This window comes from Macrobrachium nipponense, chromosome 19, assembly GCF_015104395.2.
Source record: "Macrobrachium nipponense isolate FS-2020 chromosome 19, ASM1510439v2, whole genome shotgun sequence".
NCBI classification, from domain to species: domain Eukaryota; kingdom Metazoa; phylum Arthropoda; class Malacostraca; order Decapoda; family Palaemonidae; genus Macrobrachium; species Macrobrachium nipponense.
In genome coordinates this window covers 2082564-2092563 of record NC_061088.1, presented here as the reverse complement: position 1 = coordinate 2092563, position 10000 = coordinate 2082564, and the positions used below count along the sequence as shown (strand labels likewise).

The 10000-nt window shown below is 37.0% G+C and overlaps 1 protein-coding gene across 1 annotated transcript in view; it reads left to right on the top strand.

Annotated features, from left to right (window-relative positions):
* The window catches only part of LOC135213568 (adenylate cyclase type 2-like), a gene marked incomplete in the record, with an annotated part of 801033 nt that overhangs the window by 615796 nt on the left and 175237 nt on the right, over positions 1-10000 (top strand).

Here is a 10000-nt window from a genome sequence, read left to right as displayed (position 1 = left end):
TAACAAAAGAAAAAATTACAGTAATTAATATCTAAGTCAGTAAATGGTTCAACTCTCTCTCTCTCTCTCTCTCTCTCTCTCTCTCTCTCTCTCTATCAGTTCAAAAAATTGACATCGAATAACTTCGTTACTCTAGTCAGGAGAATACAGCAAGAATAAAAATGGAGGTAGATTTATTATAATGAAAAAATGATTAAGTCATAAACCGCATTAAGGTAGTCACATTTTGTAAATAGTTTAAGTCAGGTTCTTAAACTGTGATAAATCTGTGTCTATTTGTAGGATCAAGAAGATTTATTTTAACATAAATTCGTGGCCTCTTGTTGTCACAATCTTTCCCCCGTGAGGTTCTCAAGATCTTAGTTATTTTTAATTCATGAGTTGCCCGAGTATTATTATTGTTTCTCATATTGTTTAGGAAGTTTTTTTGTTGTTGTTGTTCACGCCCCCAAACCCCCATGTCTCGAATTCATGAGTAATGTTACTGCGGAGATGAGGAGGTCGATCCATTTCACCCTCGGGCGGGTTCATTCTGTCCTGGTCGGTTATATTCCTTCGGAGGCAAAAGTTGGTGGTTTAGTTAACTTTTTTGTTCGTGTTTATGCGTTCGTTTATTATATATACATATATATTATGTATATATATATGTATATATATATACTATATATATATATATATATATATATATATATATAATCAAATATGATTTTCAAATATTAGACATATATGTTTTTCTTGGCAAGTTAACCAAGTTAATGGCCCTTAAAAATTTTCTCTCTCTCTCTCTCTCTCTCCTCCGCTCCTCAGAGATTTAAAAGAAGTTCAATTCTCTCCTCTCTCTCTCTCTCATCTCTCTCTCTATAATAGACTGTTTGCCATTGCTGTATGAGAGCCAGGCAACATCCCTCTTCGATGAAAGCTCCGGAGTCAAGAGAGGAGGGAGCGAGTGACATTTTGCTTTGAATTCAATGTAGCTCAAATTAGGGCAGATCGAGCGATCTGGTGGGCTAATTTTAGCCATTTAGCAGCAGCAGCAGCAGAGTGGGAGCAAGACTAGGTCCCTTCCATTCACTGATGACCGTGTGTGTGTGTGTGTGTGTGTGTGTGTGTGTGTGTGTGGTGGTGGTGTAAATAAATTCTTCTGTTAAAAACAGGAGACGTTACACGTATAAAAGGCCCATTAAAACACTCTGGTTTAAAGCTAAGGCCTATATTTAGATGGACTGACTCCCACCCTTATAAGGGTGTTTTAATGGGCCTTTTGTTCTTGATATATATATATATATATATATATATAATATATATATATATGTGTGTGTGTGTGTGTGTGTGGGTGTGTCCTTGTATATTATATATATATATATATATATATATATATATAAAAATTAAAAAGTGTGTGTGTGTGTGTGTTTTTTTTTATAGATATATTCTCTGCATTAATTTAAATAAGGTCTTAAGAAATGTTTTTAATTCTATCATTAACCGCTTCTTTGGTTTTGAATAGTAATACACCAATCCGATGGAAAAATCTGTTTTCAATATTCTATAATAAATTAACCATTTTTTATTTTGACTTAAACCTAAAATTAGTCACTTTCTGTAAATTGTTTTTGATATTACTCTTTTTATTGATTTGTCGTAAAGTGTCTGCATTGCAGTCTTGCTTTCATATTATGTTATAAAACAGGAAATAAGTAGCAATGGCTACTTCCGACTCGTTGCCTCACACCATACGCATCCATTTTTACCTTTCAACTCTACCCTTACCCTCGATTTCCCTCTGATCCTCTCAGGGAAAAAAAAAACATCACTGCAAATCCCCCGATGCCCTTTCAAGCCATCCTTCCCCGCAGTATTTTTAACCCGCTGCCGTCAGGCGGTTTTAAAAGGTTGCTTAAAAAAAATGAAAAAAATAAAAAAAATAACATAAAATAAACGTCAAAAACCACTGAGCGGAAACTCACCAGTGAACCCAGACCATCCGACGATAACCTCGCCTTCCGGATTTCATTGAGAGGGAGGTCCTCTTCTCCTTGATTTTTCGCGACACCTCGCTCCCAGAGAGGTGAAATGAAGTGCAAGTGTCTAGGTAGGGTTAAGTCTGCCGTGTCTGTCACCTCGCTAGAAGGAAGTTCTCGTTTCTCGGCTGAGGAGAGACGGAGGGAATTGAGACTGAGGGAAGGTCTCGGAGAAGTCTTTGAGGGCGTGACGTGACCGTCGCTAATGGCTGGGGAAGAAGAAGAAGAAGAGGAGGAGGAGGAGGAGGAGGAGGAGAGGAGGAGGAGGCTGAATTTTGGAGGTGTAGCTGTAGCTGAAGACTTGGGTCCAAGTCGCTGGAAAAGTGACGAAGGGTGTGTGTATTTACACAGTCTCTCTTCTCTCTCTCTCTCTCTCTCACTCTGTGTGTGTGTGTGTGTGTGTGTGTGTGTGTGTGTGTGTGTGAACGCTTGCCTGTGAATGTACTTTTTCATTAGTACCTATTGAATTGCTTATGGAGGATTAATTCCAATCCGTAGCATATGTGCGGAATTAATTTATGTATTAATTCAACTGACGAAATAAATTCATTGATAAATTTTCCACCTACTCATACACACACACATACACATAATATTTTTGGTGGTAAAAGTGAGATTTGTGAACTTCTACAAAGACAAAAAAAAAACAGTTTATTTAAGTTTATTATGAATACGTGGTACTAACGTGGATGGTCCTAATCGGAGCAATAAGACCCTGGTGAGGGTACTTATGTCCCCAAGTGTCATCTTCGACGCTGGAGTAACCCATTTCACAACAAAGCAAATTACCAGTGAATGGGATACTTAACAAATTTCGTGTCAGTGTTTACTTCAAGTGTAATTTGGTCACTCAGGGACTTTCGTCCTTTCAATAGGTTCCTTATAAATATTTTGATTTCATCTGCATTATTATGCTTGAAATTTATGGCGTCATCTGAATTGTTGCAGCTAAACTAAAATATTATTATTATTATTATTTTTTTTTTTTTTTTTTTTTTTTTTTTTTTTTTTTTTTTTTTTTGCTCTATCACAGTCCTCCAATTCGACTGGGTGATATTTAAAGTGTGGGGTTCCGGGTTGCATCCTGCCTCCTTAGGAGTCCATCACTTTTCTTACTATGTGTGCCGTTTTTAGGATCACACTCTTCTGCATGAGTCCTGGAGCTACGTCAGCCTCTAGTTTTTCTAGATTCCTTTTCAGGGAATCTTGGGGGGATCGTGCCTAGTGCTCCTATGATTATGGGTACGATTTCTACTGGCATATCCCATATCCTCCTTATTTTTCTATTTTCAGATCTTGATACTTATCCATTTTTTTCCCTTTCTTTCTCTTCAACTCTGGTGTCCCATGGTATTTGCGACATCAATGAGTGATACTTTCTTCTTGACTTTGTCAATCAACGTCACGTCTGGTCTGTTTGCACGTATCACCCTATCCGTTCTGATACCATAGTCCCAGAGGATCTTTGCCTGATCGTTTCTATCACTCCTTCAGGTTGGTGCTCGTACCACTTATTACTGCAAGGTAGCTGATGTTTCTTGCACAGGCTCCAGTGGGAGGGCTTTTGCCACTGAATTCATGCCTCTTTTTGTACTGGTTCTGTGCAAGTGCCGGGCATTCGCTTGCTATGTGGTTTATGGTTTCATTTTTTTGTACTGCACTTCCTACATATGGGAGAGATGTTATTTCCATCTATCGTTCTTTGAACATATCTGGTTCTTAGGGCCTGATCTTGTGCCGCTGTGTTATCATTCCTTCAGTTTCCCTTACTTTAGCTCTCCCCCCGTCTGTAGCCATTGCCAATTGTCATCGCTGGCTAGTTCTTTAGTCTGTCTCATGTATTGTCCGTGCATTGGTTTGTTGTGCCAGTCCTCTGTTCTGTCTGTCTTTCTCCTGTCTCTGTATATTTCTGGGTCTTCGTCTACTTTTATTAGTCCTTCTTCCCATGCACTCTTTTAGCCACTCATCTTCACTGGTTTTCAGATATTGCCCCCCCAGTGCTCTATTTTCGATGTTGACGCAGTCCTCTATAACTTAGTAGTCCTCTCCCTCCTTCCTTTCGTGTTATGTATAGTCTTGTTCCCGTATTTGCTCTTGGGTGTGTTAGTGCTTTGTGTATTGTCATATGTTTCCTGGTTTTCTGATCTATGCTGCAGAGTTCTGCCTTCGTCCATTCGACTATTCCTGCGCTGTATCTGATTACTGGCATGCCATGTGTTTATGGCTTTTATCATATTTTCCGCCATTGAGTTTTGACTTGAGTATCGCCTTGAGTCTCTGCATATATTCTTTCCTGATCGTGTCCTTCATCTCTTTCGTGTTTTATATCCCCTCCTTCATTATTCCTAGGTATTTTGTATCCTGTCTCATCTATGTGTTTGATGTTTGCTCCCATCTGTAGTTTTATCCCTTCAGTTCTTGTTACTTTGCCTTTTTGTATGTTGACTAAGGCGCATTTTCTATTCCGAACTCCATCCTGATGTCCCCAGATACAATCCTTACAGTCTGGATTAGGGTATCTATTTCCTTGATGCTCTTACCATACAGCTTGATGTCGTCCATGAACATCAGATGGTTAATTCTGTTGCCTCTTTTCTTGAGTTGGTACCGGCGGCATCCATCTTCTGTAGTACTTTTGTCATGGGAATCATGGCTACTACTAGAGTAGTGGGGACAGTGAGTCGCCCTGGAAGATCCCTCTCCTGATATTAACCTCTGCTAGTCTTATTCCAGAGCTTGTAAGTATTGTATTCCAGTTGCGCATTGTATTTTTGAGGAGCTGATGGTGTTTTCCCTCTGCCCCATATATTTTCAGGCATTCTATTAGCCATGTGTGTGGTATCATGTCGAAGGCTTTCTTATAGTCTATCCATGCCATGCTTAGGTTGGTTTTCCCTTCTCCTACTGTTCTTCATTACCATTTTGTCTATGAGGAGCTGGTCTTTTGTGCCCCTACACTTCCTTCTGCAGCCTTTCTGTTGGTGGGGGATGGTGTTTGTCTCCTCTAGTAGTTGTATAGCCTTTCACTGATGATACCTGTTAGTAACTTCCACATTATTGGTAGGCAGGTGATAGGCCTGTAGTTACTGGCTATATTTCCCTTACTCTTGTCTTTTTGTACTAAGGATGTTCTTCCTGTGGTCATCCATTTGGGTGCTTGGTGATTTGAGATACAATGCTGGAGTTGTTCTGCTATTCGTGGGTGTAGGGCCTTGAAGTTTTTGAGCCAGTATCCATGGACTTCATCGGGACCTGGGGCTTTCCAGTTTGGCATTTTCTTTAGTTGGTGTCTGACTGTGTCTGTCGTGATCTCTGTGAATCTTTGTTTTATTCTCCCTGTTTCTTCTTCCTTGACTTCCTGGAGCCATGTTGCATGTTTGTTGTGTGATACCGGATTGCTCCATATGTTTTCCCAGAGTCTCTTACTTGGTTCGGCTTCAGGAATTATTATTATTATTATTATTATTATTATTATTATTATTATTATGATGTAGTGCAGTCAACTGTACTAAATATTATTATTAATATTATTATCATTATTAGCTTTTCGGGAAACTGTACGGTTCCCCTTATTATTATTATTATTATTATTATTATTATTATTATTATTATATTATTAGGATCTCGTACAGTTGGGACTTCTGAAGTTCAAGCGAAAACACAATGCATTACTACCCTCTAATACAGTTCCCGATTTTTAATAATTTACCCAGTTTTTATTATTTTTTTGTTAATTTATCTGTTTTTATAACTTATCTCTTTCTGTATTTCCCTCTAACTTCTTTTACTTCTTTCGAATGAACACCATACTCTTTGGAAGCTTGAATTTCAAATCAATGGTTCTTGTGGGCGTGTTCCATATTATTATTATTATTATCCTGTATTATTATTATTATTATTATTATTATTATTATTATTATTATTATTGTTATTATTATTATTATTATTATTATTATTATTATTTTATTATTGTTATTATTATTATTGTATGCCTTCAATATCGGACCGAAATTCATATATATATATATATATATATATATATATATATATATATATATATATATATATATATATATAGAGTATATAATATTTAAAAGATAGTAACTGGATTTGTTTCTCTATTATTATTATTATTATTATTATTATTATTATTATTATTATTATTATTATTATTCCTGTAAAAACCGTCCCCAGATTCGTGCATTCCCGTCGCTTCCCAGCGCAGGGACCACTAAAAGCTTCGCGGACTCACTCTAACGCCATTATGAGTGACCCCGAAAGTTAAAATTGGGAGCTATGAAAGAGATACCTTTTAATGCAGTCATTGAAGTCCCCCTTTCAGCGGAGTTGAAGGGTTACTCGACTCCGTGTTCGATGGATAGGTGACGGGGATTATGAAGAGTCCTTTTGCACGTCTGCGATTATTATATATATATATATATATATATATATATATATATATATTATAATATATACGTATAAATATATATATATATATATATATATATATATATATATATGTGTGTGTGTGTGTGTGTCTAAATAAAATAAAAGGAGCCCATATAGACGCCAAAATTATAGTATACTTTCTATATTTTTGGTTTTTGGCGATTTTATGGGCTCCTTTTACTAGATAGAATTCTATCGTAACATTTTTTATTACCAGTCATATATACTATACTATATATATATATATATATATATATATATTATATAATATTATATATATATATAATAATTACTGGTAATCTTCTTACACGCTAGGGTATGTTATTCTTTTTTTATTATGTATTCCTATATATATATATATATATATAATATATATTATAATATATATGTGTGTAGTGTGTGTGTGTGTGTGAGTGTTTACATGATAAATAAGAATGTATGTAAACATTCTGTAGAGTAATGCATGCAACCACGAATCAGGCCATAGGCCAAGGAGGTCATGCAGGAAAGATTGTCCAAAATCCAAATGTGTGAACACCTTATATCAGCAGTATCTATGTGGGACATAAACACATCAACAAGGCCTTCTCTGGGAACCATTTTGACTCCCACGAGACGTCAAGGCGTACCTGACTAACCTAGATAAGTATGTTAGTTCGTATGTCTGTATATAGAGCAGGTTTGCTTGCCTATGATTTGTAAACGAATTGTATCTCAGACTTCCTCTGCTTCTTGTAGTCCAAACATCTATTCAGAAACCTCTCTGCATTCTACTCAGGATGAAAGTCTTGAAATAAAGTATATTTTTGCATACTTTGTGTTTCCACTACTTACCTTATACCCACGATGGAAGTAAGAAGCAAATATCAAGAGAATAACTTCCACTGTTCAACGGAGACATAACTGAGAATGGAGTACATACCAACTGAAGTTTGCTAATGCAAACCAAAAGTACAACATTGTGACTCGTTTGTAAATACGACGGAGTCACTTACATATTATATATATATATATATATATATATATGTGTGTGTGTGTGTGTGTGTGCGTGTGTCTATATATATATATATATATATATATATATTATATATATATGATGTATTTGTATTTGTGCTTACTATGCTCTGTCTTCATGACCTTATGGAACTGTGCAATGAGCCGTCTCTTGTCTCAGCCATTCAGGAACAACCTTTAAACCATCAAACAGAAATGGTGTCACTATCGTCCTATAACCTCTGTCCTCGAATTTAAAAAATAAAAAAGAAAAAAAGTTAGGGAGAGGAAAACCGTTTTCAGTCGCGTCTGCTTCCCGCCTGAACGAGACCCGCCTATGAAATGGGCAGCGAAATAAAAAGCGTTTTAATTTTTCTCCTTCGTTCTAGAGGAAGATACAGTGGGGGGAATTTAGCAATTAAACGCTGACATTCCTCCACCGCGCTGCGAAAAGCTGCTCTTGATTCCTGAACTCCGGGAGGTAATGAATTTTTGGGCTGGGACCAAGAATGATATTACTCCGGTTGTTGTTTTTTTTTTTTTTTTGTTTTTTTTTGGTGGGGGGGGTGGGGGGGGAGGGGTAGGGCTCACGGGTTTATTTCCCAGCTGAGACAGACAGAGACAGAGAGAGAGAGAGAGAGTGAGTCTGGTTAATTGAATAAATTATTTCTGTTCATTTTTAATAGTCGTTTGAACCGATTTGTAAATATGTATGTATATATATAAATATATATATATATATAGAGAGAGAGAGAGAGAGAGTCTGAATGGAATTGAATCTATTATTTATGTTTCATTTTTTTTAAGGGACCTTCTTTTGAACCAAAAAACCCAATTTGTAGGCAATATTTTAATTATCTAAATTATATTATAATCTATATATTTATATACTATATTAAAGTAAATATATAATATATAATATTAAACAAATAAATTGATGCGTTAGTGAATTACGTGATGTCAGCTTTTCTGGTTGGCTTGACAGACGAGAGCACCTAGAGATAGCCTTCTTGGAAACGAAGGAATTTGATGTGTGTGCATTTTGGGGCTGATGGCTGTTCGAACTGTTACCATGGGCGATCTTAGGGTGTCGTGGATGTGTACATCCGTTTGTGCGTGCATGGGATAGGTCCGACCGCTTGAGACACTTAAGAATAATCACACATTCCTTTGAGATAGGGAGGGAGGCGGTTCAGAGGACATCAGGTGCTGGGGCAAGACCCATCAAAGATGGGTTCCATGTTATTATTCTAGAAACGGGATTCTCTAAGTTTGTTTGACTATTGAAATGTAGCAGTTGACAATTCGAGACTTTTGGGGGTGATTACCTAGACTAGTTCAGGAGAGGGGAATGATAATTTACAGTTCTTTGTGGGTCAGGCTTGGTTTTTTAAATATGACTTATTAATCATTTTGATCCTTTTATGTGTTCATACTGGTTTGTATTAATGTGAACTCTTTAGCCTAGTTTTTGACAATGCTTGCAGAGAGAGGCCGGCCGCTACTGACAGGTAAGAGTTGCCGCTTGTGTATTTTTTTTTTTTTTTTTTTGGGGGGGGTTAAAATATATATATATATATATATATATATATATACATATACATATATACATATACAAAGAGAGAGAGAGAGAGAGAGATGCAATGATTTGGAGGGCGAGATATTGCTTCCTGAGAAATCAAGGGTTGTGAGGGAGGGACCACCAGATATTTGAGCTTTAATGGACCTTAGAATCGACGTAGTGAAACCTGGGATGGCTGGCTTCCATTCTCTTCCATCCTCGTTGTGTGCATCATTCTTTCTGTCCGTCATTCTGTCCGCACGTCAGTTTCGACTGTCCACGAGTGTTTTGTACACGTGTTTACTTTTAAGACTTCTAATCTGTGTAATGTTGTATGGGAGATTTTTAAGTTTCAGTATTTGACGGGAATCTGATGTGTCATCTAGTAAAAGGGTGCAAGTTTTGAATTTGAAAAAGAATTATATTTGTTATATTTTTACTCTTTTATTGTTTGCCGTTTTATTATTTGGTATGAGGGCAGTGCCGCCAGTCCACCACATGTGGTAAACTATAGGCATTACTTAAAGGTTCTTTGCAGCGTCCTTTCGGCCCTGTCTGCAACCCTGCCATTCCTTTTACTGTACCTTATTTCATATTCTCCGTATTCCGTCTTACTCTCCATCCTCTCCTAACAATTATATTTCGTGCTGCTACTGCTTTGAGGTTTTCCTCCTGATACACTTTTCAAACCTTTATACTCTCATTTTTTCCCCTTTCAGCTCTGAATGACCTCGTAGGTCCCAGCGCTTGCCCTTTTAGCATTAGTTTTATAGTCTGTTCTTACCGCATAATAGTTTCAAATATTGGTGGGTTCTGTTGCCTCTGCATTGCAACCCAGTACCCGTTACCACACTTAGGGATGATTTTCAAGTTTTTATAGTAAATTTGGGGTGAGGCTACTGACCCTATTTGCGTGACTACCCCTCCACACACGCGCGGATGTCAATGGACCCTCTGTATAAAAAAGGTGCATGACTTT